We start from the raw sequence: 16,769 nt of genomic DNA on the forward strand, positions 1-16,769 counted from the left end.
ATCGATCCAAGTCCCAGTGCAATTGCCATGGGGTTTGTTTTTAATTTGTGGGGACAGAATTTGGCACGGCATTCCTGCTAATGCCAGGGCAGGTCCATGCAGCATTGGGAAAATTTCAATATTGTCGCCAGATTTGAAATTGCTAAGAGAGAAAAAACACAAAGAAAAAGGATCATTGCAACATTATGTGGCAGATTGCAATGAAGAAATATATACTTGGGACAAGGCAATGAGAATTGCTACAGCAATCTTCTCACCTCAAGCAGCATCGGGGGGTGGCCTTGACTCAACTCGACCGTATGGGTTGTTGGTTGAGCAAACATGCTCAATCTGTGTCTGTCGCGTTGAGTGACATGTTAAAAGACATCAGTGGTGTAAGACAGGTGTAAGACAGGTGTAAGACTCTTCAAAACAGAGCGGCAATCAATTATCTATTGCTCGCTCATGGACGTGGGTGTGAAGAATTTGAAGGGATGTGCTGCACGAATCTCTCAGACCATTCAAGATCAATTCATGAAAGTATTCAGAAAATAAAAGACAGCATAAATAAACTTGGCGAGATCACAGGATCTTGGATCGATGATCTGGAGGATTTTTTAATCTCTCTCCTATATGGAGAGGAATTTTAAAGATAGCATTATATGTCCTAATAATTCTCTTAATCCTCATGCTTGTTATCCCATGCATCTTTTTATGTATAAGGCGTGTCGTGAGTCAGGTAGCAAAAGAAGTGTTTTTAGTGCAAACAGAAAGGGGAGATGTGGGAATTCCGCATCGCTGAGACAACCGTTGGGGGGCTTGGGAGTCCTGGAACATTGCCAGAAGTGCTTGGTGGCTAGACTTTGATCCTGCACGGGACGCAACACCTGTATGAGGATGAGAGGATCACACGGGGATAAGTGGTGAAGGGATAGATTAATTATAGAGTGAAAACACAGGGTTTAGAATCTCGGTACAGGTGGGTTCTAGGAGACAAGATGGAGGAATTAGGGCGTGTCCTGTCCTTCTTTTCGTCTTCTTGTTGCTGTGCTTCATCTAAATTTTTTTCATCTTCACGAAATCCCGAAGTCGAAGGATAATCCATTTGTTGCATTGTCATTGTTTTCTTAGATGTACTTTTCTTTTTATATGTTGTTGGAAAAAATCTCTGCATTGTTGCAGTCTCGCCACGAGACGGCGCTGTGGCTCCACTGAACAGATCTGGTATGTCGAGCATTTCGGTTATCCCCCCACGAGGTGGTGCTGTCACCGGACTGGACAGCTTGGATGACGGCATGAACTCAACTGCCCCCCATTCGTCAGACTGCCGTGTCTGCAATCTTGTTTGAGACCGAATCTGCATGGCTTTTGATTTAGCTGACAATGGAGCTTGAATATGTGAACGTGTCCCTTGGAGGGAAGAGGCTTGGGCCCCAAGGGTTTGGACTGAAGGCACCGGGACTGGAGAGGGGGTGGAGCCCCGGGATGTGGAAACCTGAGCACAGCCCCTCCTTGCCGGAGACATCACAGGGGATCGGGCCCGCCTCCGACCGCGCTCTGCTTTTCACGCTGCGTGCTCTCGGAACCGCCCCCCGTCTCTCCTGAGCTGACGTCACTCTCTCCCTCCCGTTCCGCCCCTGAAGTCTCCTCCCTACGATCTGTCCCTGACTCTCTCTCCTCCTTCTCTGACACAGTATCCACTCCTCCAACCGGTGCGCGCAGCCCGCCCCCCGCTGGCACCCGGGCCCGCCCCGCAATACGAGCTGACCGCTGCGTCCCGACTTCCAGGTATGACGTCACAACCGCGCGTCCCCTGCGTCTCCCTGAGGCAGCCGCCACTCCCGGCGCTGCGCTCGCAAAAGCCGCACTAGAACCTGCGTCTCCCATCACCTCCTCACGCGCCCCCCCCCCCCCCCCCAGCCTGCACCGCCGCCGCCGCGCCGCTGTGCTCGACCCCCCGAAAACGTGTTTCCCCTGACCCCTTCTCTCCCCCTCGGACCCCCCCTTCCGACTCTGTTGCTCTTCCCATCCCGACTCCCTCTGGCTCATGAGGAGAAAACCTCGACTCTTCTGGGAGTAAGATATTATCTTCTGAGCCTTAGTCGGAGCCTGAAGTCCCTGTACTCTCTGGGGTTTCAGGGCGTTTTAGGGATCTCTTGGGCTTTCTGGGTGGTGGGATTGGAGGCAATGATATTGCTCCCTGCTTCCGTTCCTCGAGAGCTTTTTCCCCCTGGCTAGCTGGGGCCAGAGCCAATCTCTGTCTCGAGCCTTGCTCTTCTCCCACTGCCTCTGAGGGACCCGTAACAGCTTGTTGCCTTTCCAGTCTTTTTGACTGCACTGAGATACCTTCTAACATAATTCTTGCCGGAGACAGCAATTTCAAGGCTGTCTCGTCTTTTTTCGTGGCTAAAACATAAAAATGCCTATTAATTTCTTGCCAAAACCCCACTTCAAACAACAGACGCATCTCTGAAAACAGGTAATTGAGTCTCACCGAAAACAGAAACTCTTTGAGCTCTTTCTTTGTAATCCCCACTGTGTATGTTTCTGCCACGCCTTGTAAGGTGGACAAAATTCCCAGTTGTTCTTGGGAGAGTGTGCCCCCCATGTTCTTAATTTTTGACCTTCTCACCAAATCTCTGTCGTCAGAGCAGTCCGAAGGCTCCCGATCTCCGTCCAGCAGGTCACAGGAGACAGATCCAGAGGTGCCTTTCTGGTTCCGATCCGGGCTGTTCTGCTACGAACCTTCTTCGGCAGAAGCTGAGAGATGTTATTCTCAGTGACTGCTGGGTTTTTTTTTCTTCATACTCTCTCAGCCGTTTTCTGGCTTCTCTCCCAAGGAGTTATCAGTGCTCTCCCAGGAATTCATCCAAGTCAGGAACTGCCCTCTCGGCTCTTCAGGGCCAATACCCCCCCCTTGGTGGGAGTAGCCCACGCAGCGGACGCCAAATGTCCTGTCTCGGCTGTTCAAATGGCCTGGTAAGGCTCCGGATGGCCTTGGGGCAGCCCGCACTCCAATGGACGAAAGGAGTCTTCAGGTTTTTCAGATCTTCAGTGTTGCTTATTAATTCTTATCTACAATATTTTCTCCCAGCCTGACAGAGGTCCGCACAGCAAGCCAGCCATGAGCACACTGACCTCCCTCGGGGCGGCCGGTTATTTTTATACCAAAAACTACGTGTAAGATATTTACCTTTTCCTCCCAATACCTTTCACCCTTATTGACAAGTGCACATTCAGTAAGAACCAATCTCAAAGTGTCACCATCACCATCGAAGATGGATGACAAGAAGAAGAACAAGAAGAAGAACAAGAAGAAGAAGGACAGGACACACCCTAATTCCTCCATCTTGTCTCCTAGAACCCGCCTGTACCGAGATTCTAAAACCTGTGTTTTCACTCTATAATTAATCTATCCCTTCACCACTTATCCCCGTGTGATCCTCTCATCCTCATACAGGTGTTGCGTCCCGTGCAGGATCAAAGTCTAGCCACCAAGCACTTCTGGCAATGTTCCAGGACTCCCAAGCTCCCCAACGGTTGTCTCAGTGATGCGGAATTCCCACAGGCAGGGACATAGAGGGAGGGACAGGGACACACAGAAGGGGACAGGGACACACGGTACCAGGACAGGGACACACAGAGGGGTGACAGGGACACACAGGACAGGACGGGGACACACATAGGGGTGACAGGGAGCTATGGTGGGGGATAGGGACATACAGAGGTGAGGGGACACAATGCAACCATGACAAACATCAGGGGACAATGTTGTCACATCTGTGTGGATGCTGCCACCAGGACGCCTCTGGTGACACCCAGTGCAGGGCAACCTGACCCGCCAGGTGACACTGACCCTTTTCCCTATCCCCATGAGCAGTTGAGGTCCCCTGTTGGGAATTTAGCTGACTAGAGACTGGAAAAGTACAAGGCCGTGGCTAATTCCAAGTCCTGCACCTGCAAGATAGCGTGTCCTTGGGCCTAGCTGGGTATGATAACAAGTGGACAGAGAGACGTGGGAAATAGAGAATGTAGGCCCAAAGGAATGAGGAAGAGTTGATAGTATAGTTTAACCAATAGATCACTTGGCTTACAGAATATTCATAAGCTTATTACTTGCTGTATAAGTGTCTGATGCTCTCTTCAATAAACGGAACTTGCTGATGACTCATATTGAGCCCCAAGTTTTCCCTGCCCGACAAATGGCTCATCCCTGACAAAGGCCTCATTCTGCGACAGTCCCCTGAGTGCGGTGGCCCTGGGACACCCTGGTGGCTGTCACTCGCTTCCGGGCCAATTGTCACCAGCTGAGTAATGTCCCCACCCCGCCCTGAAGGGTGGTAACATTCAGCTGGGACACTGTGGTGGTGACAGTGGGGATGTGGTGGCAGGAACTGCATCAGGCAGCGCTTTGCCATGGCCCAGATGAAGGTGCTGGTGGCACTGTGGTGGTGGCATTGATGCTGTCCCAGTTCATGTCCCCATGCATGTTTGCCATGTTCCAATCCATGTCTGTGTTCCGCCATGTCCCACATGGTCCTGTCTATGTCCATGTCCCCCCATGGCCCTACACATGTCATTCTCCCCCACATGTCCCCATGCACGGCTTAGTTCAACACCTTTATTTCTACCCCAGTTTCAGGGCTTTGAAAGGAATGAACAGAAACCTTTTCGTTTCAAGGCAAAAAAAACCCCAAACAATTTATATATCCCTGCTGGCAGAGCATCCATGTGCTTGGCGGGTGGGAAGAACCTTTTTTGCAGGGGTTTCCACCCAACTGTCTCCAAAATTGAGGGTTTTGTCCCAGTCCCTCCTCATTTGGCTGTGGAAGATATCTGTGGGCCAGAGAGAATTGAAACAATGGATTTATGTTGGAGAAGACCTCCAAGACTATCCAGTGTTGTTAAGGGCAGCAGAAGATGAGTGATTTTTTTGGGGGGGTCAGGAGTGGACAAATCAGCTCTACAAAACGGATTTTGGATGTTGTTCCGTGGATGTGTGCAGGTACCCACAGGGAGCCAGGAGGATGTGGAGCCCCCCAGCCAGGTGTCTTCCCAACAGGGATCACCGGCACCACGGATCACCGGGGATCACTGGGGATCATCCAGGGTGGATCTCCCATAGGGGCTGGAGCTGGAGCAGCACACGAAGCTCTTCCTGCACTCAGGGCACTCACAGGGCTGTGCTTAGTGGTGGCTCCGTTGATGGTGGGTCAAGGCTGAGCTATGCCGGAATCTCAGGCACACTTCCCACACTTCCCTATGCTGGAATCTTCCCACACTTGGGACACTCATAGGGCGTCTCCCCGGTGTGGATGCACCGGTGGCTGGTGAGGTGGGTGTTGCGCTGGAAGCCCTTACCGCAGTCGGGGCAGCAGAAGGGCCTCTTGTCTGTGTGAGTGCACAGGTGCAGCAGGAGATGGGAGATGGTCTTAAACGCCTTCGAACATTGATCACACTCATAGGGCCTCGCCCCAGGCCTCTCTCCAGTGTGGATGCGGCGGTGCCTGATGAGGGTGGAGCTGTCATTGAAGCTCTTCCTGCAGTCAGGGCAGCAGAAGGGCCTCTCATCTGAGTGAATCGGCTGGTGCCGGAGGAGATGAGAACTGGTCAGAAACCTCTTCCTGCATTTATCACACTCGTAGGGTCTGTCTCCAGTGTGGATCCGTTGGTGGTAGTTCAGGTTGCAGCGCTTGCTGAAGTTCTTCCCACACTCTCCACACTTGAAGGGCTTCTCCCTGGTGTGGCTCCTCTGGTGGACAGTCAGGTGGGAGCTCGTCCAGAAGCTCTTCCTACACTCGGGACACTTGTATGGCCGCACCTCTGTGTGGATTCTCCAATGGATGAGGAGGTTGCATCTCTTACTAAAGCTCTTCCCACACTCTGAGCACTTGTGGGGCTTCTCCCCATTGTGGCTCTTCTGGTGGACAGCCAGGTGGGAGCTCCTCCCGATCTGTGTCTGCAGCCTGTCCTTATGCCTGATCTCCAGGGCTTTTCCTCCCCGTTGGGTTCCTGTGCTGTGGAGCTGTTCAAAACAGCCTCTTCCATGAGGTTCTGCTGTGAGGATTTGTCCTCCCTGCTCTCCATCCTCAGCTCCTGGTCTGGGGGAGGAAGGACAAGGAGAGGATGGGATTTGCCTCCGTGCCAGAGGGAAGGGCAAGGAGATCCCCCCAGTGCGTCCCCAGCAGGACGGCTTTGGCAGCAGGGTTGTCCTGCAGCCAGGGGCCGTGCTGGGCTGGGAGATGGAGCAGGAGAGAGGGGGAAAGGGGCACTGACTTCCTCCTCACCTGCCTGGGGCTCCCGGGCCATCTTGCTCTTCCTCACAGCCTCCTCCTCCTCCTGCATCAGGCCAAGGTTTGGGAATGAGAAATCCTGGTTTGGGGGGAAATCAAGGTGTGAGAGCTGGGGATTCCTCCTGCCCAAGCCCATCTCTAGAAGTCACAGGAGCAGGGATTGAACTGAGAGAGGCTGGGATGGGCAGCATGAGGCTCTCAGCTGCTCCCATCTGATGGGGGTGAGGGGAATCCAATGCGGGGAAAAGGAGAGACAAACTGGGAAAATTGTGGGCTGTAAATCCACACTTGGGCTTGGTGGGGACCCTGGGTAGGAAATTCCATCCCTTTGGGCTGATGCCTGAAATATAAGCTGGAAATAAATAAATAATAAATAATAAATAATAAATAATAAATAATAAATAATAAATAATAAATAATAAATAATAAATAATAAATAATAAATAATAAATAATAAATAAATCCCCCCAGAGCAGTGTTTTTAGATGTCACGTGCTGTGTTATATTCATACAGTAGGTATTGCTCAGTGTCACTATATCATCACCTACCTGCCAGAACTCATTTACATGGTATGAGCTCATGGTTATTAGATAGTTCTACTGCACTGCACTTGCACTTTCCTAATTTGGGGTCTGTGAGGAGTCTGTGATTGTCCTGGTTTTGCAGGGGGGGCATTTTAGGGAAGGCTTCCATGGCTTTCCTCACATCTGAAGTTTTTAACTTTGTCTTTAGAGCATGTGCAGTTATTGTGTTTCTTGGTGTGACTGGTCCTAACTGGCCTTAATTCTTTGTTTTGTGGCTCATTGGCTTTGCACAATTTCTCATTAGTACTATCCTTATCTATCTCTGAAGCTCTCCACCTGGTGAGGTTTTTTTCTTCTTTTTTCTCTCTATTGAGCATTAAGCAACTAGTTAACCATAAACAAGCCATTGCATTGTAGAAAGTTATTTATATAAGGTAATATAGGCACAAAAAATGTATGATTCAGGTTATCTAGGTATATTTATACAGATATATAAAAAGTAATGATTTAGGTTCCATTGATATCAGGTTATATAGATCTATCAGATTATACTAATATCTTATAACTCAAGCTATATCGTCACTTTTTAACTTTGATCTAAATTCTGTCAGCATCAGGGCTCTTCCCAAAGGCCTGGAGGTGTTGGAGCAGGGACTGCAGAGACGGGTGAGGGATCCCAAGAGAGATTTTGGGGATGGGATCCGTGGGGATGGGAATGTCCTGGGGCAGGGTCACACGTGAGCCAGGCGTGCAGGGCAGGACCTTGCCCTGTTCCCAAGCACTGTCCCAGCTGCAGGATCTGCTTCCCATCAGCCTCTTCCTCCTGCGGCCCCAGGCCCAGCTCGGTGCTGAACAAAGGGGCTGGGCCGGGGTCATCCCCTGGTGGGGGCTGTGCACTCCCTGGGCCCCTTCCCCAAATTCCCTCTGGGGGAGCAGGAGCTGGGGCAGGAGCCCTGTGGGGAGGGACGAGGGGGTGACACCAGGATGGGAGGGTCACACACGGCTCAGGGGGATCCCCCCTCATTCCCAGGGTGCCAGGAAGACAAACCCCTACATGGAGCCCCTGTGCCCCAGCAGCACCTTGTGGGGAGGGTCTGGTGGCAGCTCTGGGGGTCAGGGGGGTCATGACTGCCCCAAAACCCCCTACCAGCCCCCTCAAACCACCCCACAGATCTCTGCTCACTCCCCAAACCACGCCATGCAACAGAAATGGCCCCAAGATCCATCAAAACTCTTTTCCACCCCTCCAAAGACCCACCCAAATTCTGTGCAAGCTGCACAGCCCTTCCCGAACTCCCAAAACTCCCCCACAGACCCCTCAAAAGCCCCCTAAAGCCCCTCCCAGCACCAGAAATGCCCCTAAGAGCACACAAAACCCCCTTTCAGTCTTCTCAGCATTCCCTAACCCCCCTCCCACCTCCACATGGCACTGACCAGGAGAGGTCTGTGGACAGCAACATCCACAGCTGGGAGCAGCTCAGGCACTTCATCACCGTTTTAGGCACTTCCATCTCTTTGGGCTCTTCCCAGAGGCCTGCAGATGTTGGGGAGGGGACTGCAGGGAGGGATGAGGGATGCCAAGAGTGGGGTTTTAGGCACAGGAGGAGGGGCTGTGTGAGCCACTTGCTGGGGTGTCCATCTGGAGGCCCCCCTGGTGGTCCCGGGGCCCCAGGCTGCAGAGCTGTCACCACCTCCTACTTGGGGTGGTGGCTCTGGTGGGACCTCTGTTCCTTGGGGCTCTTCCTGCAGCCAGAGAACTTGTAGGGACCCTCCTCTGGGTGGGTCCTCCAGGTGTTCCATGAGCTTTGCTCCATGAGCTCCTATTGGAAGTGACTGGGGTCTCCTGGGATCACACAGAGATCATACTGGGAGTGACTGGGAATGACTCCAAGCATGCTGAGGGCAACTAGGATATATTGGGAGTGTCTGTAACCCTGTTGGGAGTGACAGAGACCACACTGAGAACAGGGACCATGCTGGGGACAACTGGGACCATGCTGGAGGCAACTGGGAGCAAGTGGGAGTGACTGGGTCTACACTAAGAGCAACTGGGCATGACTGGGACCCTGGTGGAAGAGACTGGGATCATACAGGGAGTGACTGGGACTATACTGGAGGCCACTGGTATCACACTGGGAGCAACAGGGAGCAATTGGAGCCATGCTGAGGGCAACAGGGATTGTACTGGGAGTGACTGGGCTCTGGGAAGCACAGGATGGTGAGGAGCAGGAGGACAACTCCCATCCCAGCCCCACAATTAACCCCTATTCCTGTGGATCCCCCCAACCCCTGGCTCCCCCAGCTCAGCCCTGCTCTGACTGTTCTGGACTTGCAGCAGCTCCGGGTCAGTGGGGGACGTGCTGGGTGCACTCACCTGGCTGGCTCTGGGACTCCCAATACTCTGGCTCAAATCTGGCCCTGCTCAAAGGGGGTCCCAGCCAGGTGCATGCAAAGGTGGGTGAGGAGGCTGGAGCACTGACTGAAGCTCTTCCCACATTCCAAGCACTTGTAGGGCTTCTCCCTGCCATGAAGGTGCTCAGGAACCACCAGCTCCAAGCTGCATCTGGATCTCCGGCTGCTTTCCCAGCACAGGATGGGTCTTTCCTCCTCACGGCTCCCTGGGCTGGGTTTGCAGCCCCTCTTCATGTGGGATCTCTGGGGCTTTTTGTCCCCATTGAATTCCTGCACTGTCAAGCCTCTCACAGAACAGCCTCTTCCATGAGGTTCTGCTGTGGGGATTTGTCCTCCCTGGTCCCCATCCTCAGCTCCTTGTATGGGGGAGGAAGGACAAGGAGAGAAAGGAAGAAGAAACAGGAAGGAAATAACCAAGGAAGGAAGGAAGGAAGGAAGGAAGGAAGGAAGGAAGGAAGGAAGGAAGGAAGATTTATTTTTGTGCCACAGGGAAAGAGAGAGATTTCTCCAATCCACTCCTGGCAGGACGGCGTTGGCAGTGGGGTTGTCCTGCAGCTGGGGGCCGTGCTGGGCTGGGAGATGGAGCAGGAGAGAGGGGGAAAGGGGCACTGACTTCTTCCTCACCTGCCTGGGGCATCTTCATCTTCCTCATGGTCTCCTCCTCCATCTGGTCAAACTTTGGGAACTGAAATTCCTTTTCTGGGGGAAAAACAAGGTGTGAGTGTGTTGGTTTGGGTGTTCCTCCTGCCCAGTTCCATCTCCAGAAGTCACCAGGTGTCTGGTGTCCATAAAAACCTCCCGACCAGCAAGGTTCAGCCACCCTCATAAAAACCCAAACCACCAAGATTCACCAAACAACCATTCACCCAGGAGTTCCCCCGCTCTGGTCTCTCCACTTTGGGGTTCAGGGGTCCCTGCTGTCTGGCCTTCTGCAGCCCCAGTGTGTATTGGTGTCCCCTCTCTCTGGGCTGCAGGGGCTCCTGGCAATCCCAGAGGTTCCCTTCCCTGGGCTCCCAGGTGGGTGTCAGAGGGGCTCCAGGGGTACCAGCTGTGCGGCGTCCCTGTTTCAGGGCCCCGGGGTACCCAAGGGTCTCCCTTGTCCATGGTCCCAACATCTCCAGGCTGCAGAGGGTCCCCCCTATCCGGGCTCCACGTTCCAGGCTCCCGGGGTCCCCTTATCGGGATGTCCAACCCCGCAGACTGCAGAGGCTCCCCCAGCTCCGGTGTCACTCAGGCACTGCGGATTCTGCAACAAGGCTGAATATTCAGTTCATGGAATCTTTGTTATCTCTGCTTGCATGTGCAAAACCAGCTGCTCCTGAGACAATCCTAGCTCTGACTGAAGGCTTCCCACCCAAAGTGCTGCATTCAGTTCTGACACGCCATTAAGAAATCCAAGAGCAAAACTGAACACTGATCATAGAATCTTGCAAAATCCCATCCCAGAACATTTTGTCATAAAATCACAAATATTAACAGATGCTGAGAAAGTCAACAACATTACAAAACAAGGTTCCAACAGCTGGGACTAGAAGAGTTCAGGCAATGCATTTGATTGGAAGGAGCCCTCTCTTTCTGACATGTGAGCAATGTCATCAAATTTCCCAAACCAGGGAAATGGGGAGTCCTGGCAGCAGCAGCTTCACACACAGCAATGACACAGAACAGGGCAGGGCAAGAGGTTGAAAAAATGGTAACTTCTACTTGCAATTAAGAACTCTTGTTTCAAGTTCTACTAAAGACACTCTTAATATATAGTCAAAAAGATTTAAAAATACAAACAGTAACGGTAATATTAAGAGCAAAAGTAGCCAAAATGGCAATAATAAGAATGAATAATAATGGTAATAAAACCTGACCATATTTATACTAGGTTTGCCTTGCCAGGTTTTGGTAAGAGGGGGCTCTAGGAGCACCTTCTGTCAGAGGCTGCTGGAAGCAGCTGCTCCTCTATGTCCCACAGCAGCAATTCCAGCCGGCTCCAGGACAGACCAGCCGCCGGCCAAGGCTGGGCCAGTTAGAAATGGTGGTAACACTTTTGGGATAAGAGATTTATGAAAATAAGTTATCATGTCGTTATAGCTGTGACCAAGGTGAGAACATGTGAGAGAGGAACAACTCTGCACAGCCCAGGGCAGGGCAGGACAAGGGGCAGGATCTGCTCCAGGGGCTGGAGCTGATTGCTCTGAGGTTCCCTGGGGCAGCCCCTGGGGAGGCAGCTGGGCCCCTGCAGCCCATGGAGGGCACGGAGAGCAGAGATGCACCTGCAGCACCTGGAGGAGCCCGTGCTGGAGCAGGGGGGCCTGAGCAGGGGCTGTGACCCCATGAGAAGCCTGTGCTGGAGCAGGGACCAGGCAGGGGCCTGCAAACCCATGGAGAGCGGAGCCCATGCTGGAGCAGGGTCCTTCCATGTGAGCCCATGGGAGAGTAAGGCATGCTGCAGCAGTTTGTGAAGAGCTGCTGTCCCTGAGTTGAACTCACCCTGGAGAAGTTCATGGAGAAGTGTCCCCAGGAGGGACCCCATGGTGCAGCAGGGGAACAACTCCTCTCCTTGAGCAGCAGGAGAAACAACAGGAATGAACTGAGCAGAGCCCCCAGTGCCTGTCTGCCTGCACCCACTGGGGGAGGAGGCAGAGCTGGGAAGGAGGGAGGAATGGGCAGAAGGTGTTTTTAAAGCTTTATTTTACTTCTCACTATCCTGCTCTGATTGATAGTAATAAATTCAATTATTATCTCTAATTTTGAACTGTTTTGCCCATGATGGCATTTGCTTAGTGATTTGTCCCAGTCCTTAACTCAACCCATGAAGACTTCATTCTATTTTCTCTCTCCTCTCCATCTCTGGAGGGGAGTGAGAGAGCAGCTTTGGTGGGTGCCTGACATCCGTCTCTGCTCCTTGTGATGTCACAGGCCCATGAGTGTCCCAAGTGTGGGAAGAGCTTATGCCAGAGCTCAGCCTTGACCCAACACCAATGGAGGCACCACTAAGGGCAGCCCTGTGAGTGCCCTGAGTGTTGGAAGATCTCCGTGCACTGCTCCAGCTCCATCCCCCATGGGACAGTCCATGCTGGATGATCCCCAGTGACCCAAGGTGGGAAGAGCCCCGGTGATCCTTGGTGCTGGTGATCCATTTTGGGAAGACACCTGCCTGGGGGGCTCCAATTCATCCTGGCTCCCTGTACCCTTGTCTTTTAATTTCTCTTTGTCCTTTCAAAAATCCCCAAAACTGGGTAAAAATAAAGATGTTGAACTAAGGCAAGGATGGGGACACAGGGGAATCTTGCAGGGGATGTGGGGGATGCTGGGTCCGAGGGAGCTGAGGGCTCCTGGGAGGGACTTGGGGGTTGCTCAGGCCTTTGGGCACCCCAGGCCGAGCAGCTCCAGCTGCACTGGGAGATCCCGGTGGAGGTTCTGGGGCAGCTGATCAAGGAGCCCCTGGCCCAGGACTGTCCCCATGTCCCCCTGTCTCAGTTCCCAGTGTCCCCTGTGCAGGATCCCTCTCTCCCAGTTTTCACCCCCCTCTCGCCCACCCGTTCCCATGTCACCGTGCTCTGGGACATGTTGTGCTCCCATCCCAGCATGAATCCCACTCTCGGTGTCAATTCCTGGTTCTGTCCCATATTCCCTGTCCTATTCTTATTCCTGGTCGCAATGCTCCTCTGAGATTTCCATGCCTGTATTCCCTGTCCGTTCCCATATTCCCATTCCTGGTCCCATTCCAGGTCCCTCTCCCATATTCCTGGTCCTAGTCCTGGTCCCTGTCCCCATTAATGTCCTTGTCCCCAGTCCCGTATTTCCTGTCCCTGTATCCATTCCCGATCCCAGTATTGGTCCCAGTGCCGTACTCCCGGTCCCGTTCCTGACGGCCGCCTCTCCCATGAGGCCCTGAGGGCTGCACAGCTCGGGCTGGCTGTGCCACATGAACCGTTCAGCCCTGCTGCTGTCCTTGGGCAGCTGCAGAGAGCACAAGGCTTTGGGCATTTCTCAGAGGCCCCCGGCTGGCCGGAGCAGCCCCTCCTGCCAGCAGCCGCTGTGCCTCAGAGCCCTCCCTCACGCTGGGGCCATCCAGGGGCCATGGGCCTGGAGGAGGCTCCTGTTCATGAGACAGGAGCGAGGCTGCAGCTCCCGCCTTTGGGCCCTGGGCCGCAGCAGCGCAGGGGAGGCCCAGCTGCAGAGCTCACAGCCCCTGCTGGCTTTCACTGGGACACTTTGGAGCACCAATCCCTGAAATAAACACGGCCAGGAGACATCTTCTCCTTTTTAATGCCTTTATTAAAAGTGATCAGCTCAGGATTGGGCGGCTCGGCAGGGCTGCAGTCCCTGTCGCGTCTCCCAGGGCGACTCAGAGGAGGAGGATATGCGCAGCTCCGTCCACTAGGGGCAGAGCTCGGGGATCCAGTCCTCGTGGGAGTCTTAGGGCGTGATGTCCCCGTCAGATGTTGCTTTGTCAGTGCAGTCCCCCTCAGTCTCGGTGCTGGGGACGACTCCCATGGTCAGGGCGAGAGGGACTCCGCATCTCCGCAGGCTCAGCACTAGGCTCCTCATGTCCAGACATCACCTTAGTCTCTCAATTCTTATTTGGCTCATTGTTTTTGGGGTTTTCTCGTTGCATTTCGAGTCGTGGTCCCACAAAGCATTCTGGACTTTGGAGTCACTTTGCATAACCCCCCCCACCCTCTCAGGTGTCTTCCCTATGTTGGAAGAGAGCACAGCTTTGGGGAAGGGCCATCACCCCACCCAGCCAGGCCTTTTACTAATACAAAAGAGGAGATAAGCTCTAACGACCCGTGATTACCATGAGAAAACACTAAGAACTTCGGCAGAGACAGAGACCTGGCTGCATCCCTGTAACTCTTTCTCACAAAAAAATATTAACTGAATTTTTGTTCATAACAGTCCCCCCTCTTTTTCTTTGATCGAGCTTAAATTCTTAAGCTCGCATCAACTCACAATTTTTTGTTTTGAATCTACTATAAATCTCTTGTGCACTTTGGTAATCATGGTTACTTAACCTTGTTACTTTTCTTGGTTTCTCCGGGTTGGTTTGTACAGCCAATACTGTTTTACTAAAACAGAGAAATAAGCATAGTAAAAAGAGCAATCCTCCAAGTACACACACAGCGAGAAAAACCACTTTTTCCCATACATATTTTCTGAAAATCTCTAAATTCTCCCACCCACTGGGATCAAGTGTAGGAGTTTGATCTTGATTATTTACACATGCCAATCTTTTTATTTCGTTTGAAATGTCCCTAATAATTGAATTCTTTATTTTTAATACTGCCTGGAGCCGGATGACTTTGTTCAACACAAATTTTGGGATCCGAACTTGGCTTTTACAATTTTGGATTTTCTCAATTTCTATTTCACTTTCCCGGTTTTGTTTAATTTCTCCCAAATCATTATATATAGGAACTCCCAAATTTGATCCAGTTTCTTTGGGTAATAAGAAAATTGGTTTTATCACCCTAGCAATGCAGTTGCCAGATGAGATCAAACCTAGGGGTTTAGAGCTCCCCTGAAATGCGTTCCAAAAGGGGTTTATCTCTTTCCCAGTACACTCATATAAATACTTGTAACAAACAATTTTTCTTACCATTTTCACCATTTCTTTGCTTTTTACTAGATCTGCTGAGCTTGTTTCAGCAGCATCACATTCAAAGCACAACCAGGCTTCCTCTATAGGGCACTCTCCCAGGAGTGGCTGCCTAAAAGTGGCAGTATTGTGTGCTATCCAATACACTCTCTTATTTTTCTGATAAAGAACCAATTGGGAGGGGTTAACACCATCAGGGTTAGAACTGATGTGGACTCTCGACAAGGAGCTCACTTCCTCCTCATAGAGGGGTTGGTAGCATTCACTGCACAGCTCAGCTGGGCTCCCCTGAGCACCACCAGCAATCAGAGCCATCATTACTACCCTTCCCAAGAGTCCGGTATGGGTCATCTTGCACAGCCTGCCCACCCGGCCTTGCCTCTTGGGGAATTTTTTACTGAGGAGAAGCTTCCAAGCTCTTTAGAGTCCCTTCTACCCGCTTCTCTGGTTAAACCTCTCTTGGTCTATTCCCTACAAATTTTAGTTTCCCCCCACCAGGGGAGTGTTCTGTAGAGGATTAACCTGGAGTCTTTAGAAGTATATTTGGGAACTTCAACTAGAATTACGTATTTACAGCCTTAAACTTTTTACCAACAAAATTTACACAAAACAGTTTTGAAACATTTTAAGCAATATTAGAACTCTTGATGCCAATTTTTTCCCACACAGTTCAGTCTTTTTGACTCTTCCTTTTAAGAGTCAACTTTAAATCCTTTGGTCCTTTTATCACAGTATACTCAGGTGATTTAGCTTGTGAAGTGGATGAATCCTTATCCAGTGCCCGGAAGTGAGTGGTGTGGACTCTGGCCCAATGCCAGAGAGAAAAACTGGGACTCTGGCCCAATGCCAGAAGGAGAAAGGAGTGGAGTCCGGTCCAATGCCAAAGGGAGAATGGGGTGCACTCCGGTCCAATGCCAGAATGCCAGAGGGGTCAAAACCTGATGTTGAATCCTGGTCCAATGCCACGGGGTGAGAGTGATGTGAGTCCAACCTTTTTCTTTTTGGTCTTCACAGTCAAATTAGTCAGAGTACCTGAAATGGGCTTTCAAACACAGGTATTAATGGTCTGCTATTTAATGATTTTATCAAAACTCAGCTTCTCTGTTTAATGTTATTGGTAATTTCTCTTTTTCCATAGCTTGTATGTTTCTCTCATCAACTTCTACATACTCTGTATTTTGCAAGGAGTTGTATTTCTCAGGTAACTTAACTCTCAAAGTACTTTTATTCTCTTATTTTTCTGTGTATTTAATTCACTGGTTTTCTGTTCTATTTTCAAGATCTTATTTATTTATCTCTTGCTTCTGTTTCTTACTTTCACTTACAGCTTAAATATTTCTTTCAACCCCTTACACTTTATCTCTTTTTTTCCCTTTTTTTTTTTCTTACACCATTCTTTTACACAATACACTTCCCTCTAAGAAAATGTGGTAAAGCTTGTAACTGCATTACCTCTATTCTAATTTGTTTATATTCACTCTCTCATTTCTCATTCACTTTCACACATTCCTCTACACTTTTAAGACACAAACTTATTGATAGAAAATCACAGGTCCCTATAGCCCCCCCTTTCACCCTGGGGGTTGGCCCACAGGTATCTGAGCCTCTTGGAAGGGCCCAGACTCTGGTTGCCCCTGGTGCACATTCACCTGTGAGGCTGCCTGCGTGTCACTCACACTCTTACAGCTACGGCTCACTCACACATCTGGGGAGCCCTAGTCTGGTTTGCAGGTCACACACACACACACACGCTTTGGTCACAGCCCCCACCCGCCCGGGGGACACAAGCCTGTTTGCAGGTCACACACACACTTCCACTGCCCCCTTCCCACCTGCCCGGGAAGTTGAGGCTGACTTTGCTTGTGACTCACTCTCACACACACAACAAGACAACAATAAGGTGCCTTTTACTTTCACACCACTTATTACAAGTTTAGTTTTACTGGCCGGTTTTGGTGCTATTG

General features: G+C 51.2%; 1 long non-coding RNA gene across 1 annotated transcript in view; it reads left to right on the plus strand.

The window, feature by feature from the left end:
* The first annotated feature begins 1,266 nt into the window (after window positions 1–1,266).
* LOC141727840 (uncharacterized) overlaps window positions 1,267–16,769 on the plus strand; it is a 36,372-nt gene continuing 20,869 nt past the window's right edge. The window contains exon 1 of the long non-coding RNA XR_012578679.1: window positions 1,267–1,767. This is a non-coding gene — a long non-coding RNA (uncharacterized LOC141727840). The remainder of the gene's footprint in view (window positions 1,768–16,769) is intronic.

This window comes from Zonotrichia albicollis, unplaced genomic scaffold (assembly GCF_047830755.1).
Source record: "Zonotrichia albicollis isolate bZonAlb1 unplaced genomic scaffold, bZonAlb1.hap1 Scaffold_254, whole genome shotgun sequence".
NCBI lineage: Eukaryota > Metazoa > Chordata > Aves > Passeriformes > Passerellidae > Zonotrichia > Zonotrichia albicollis.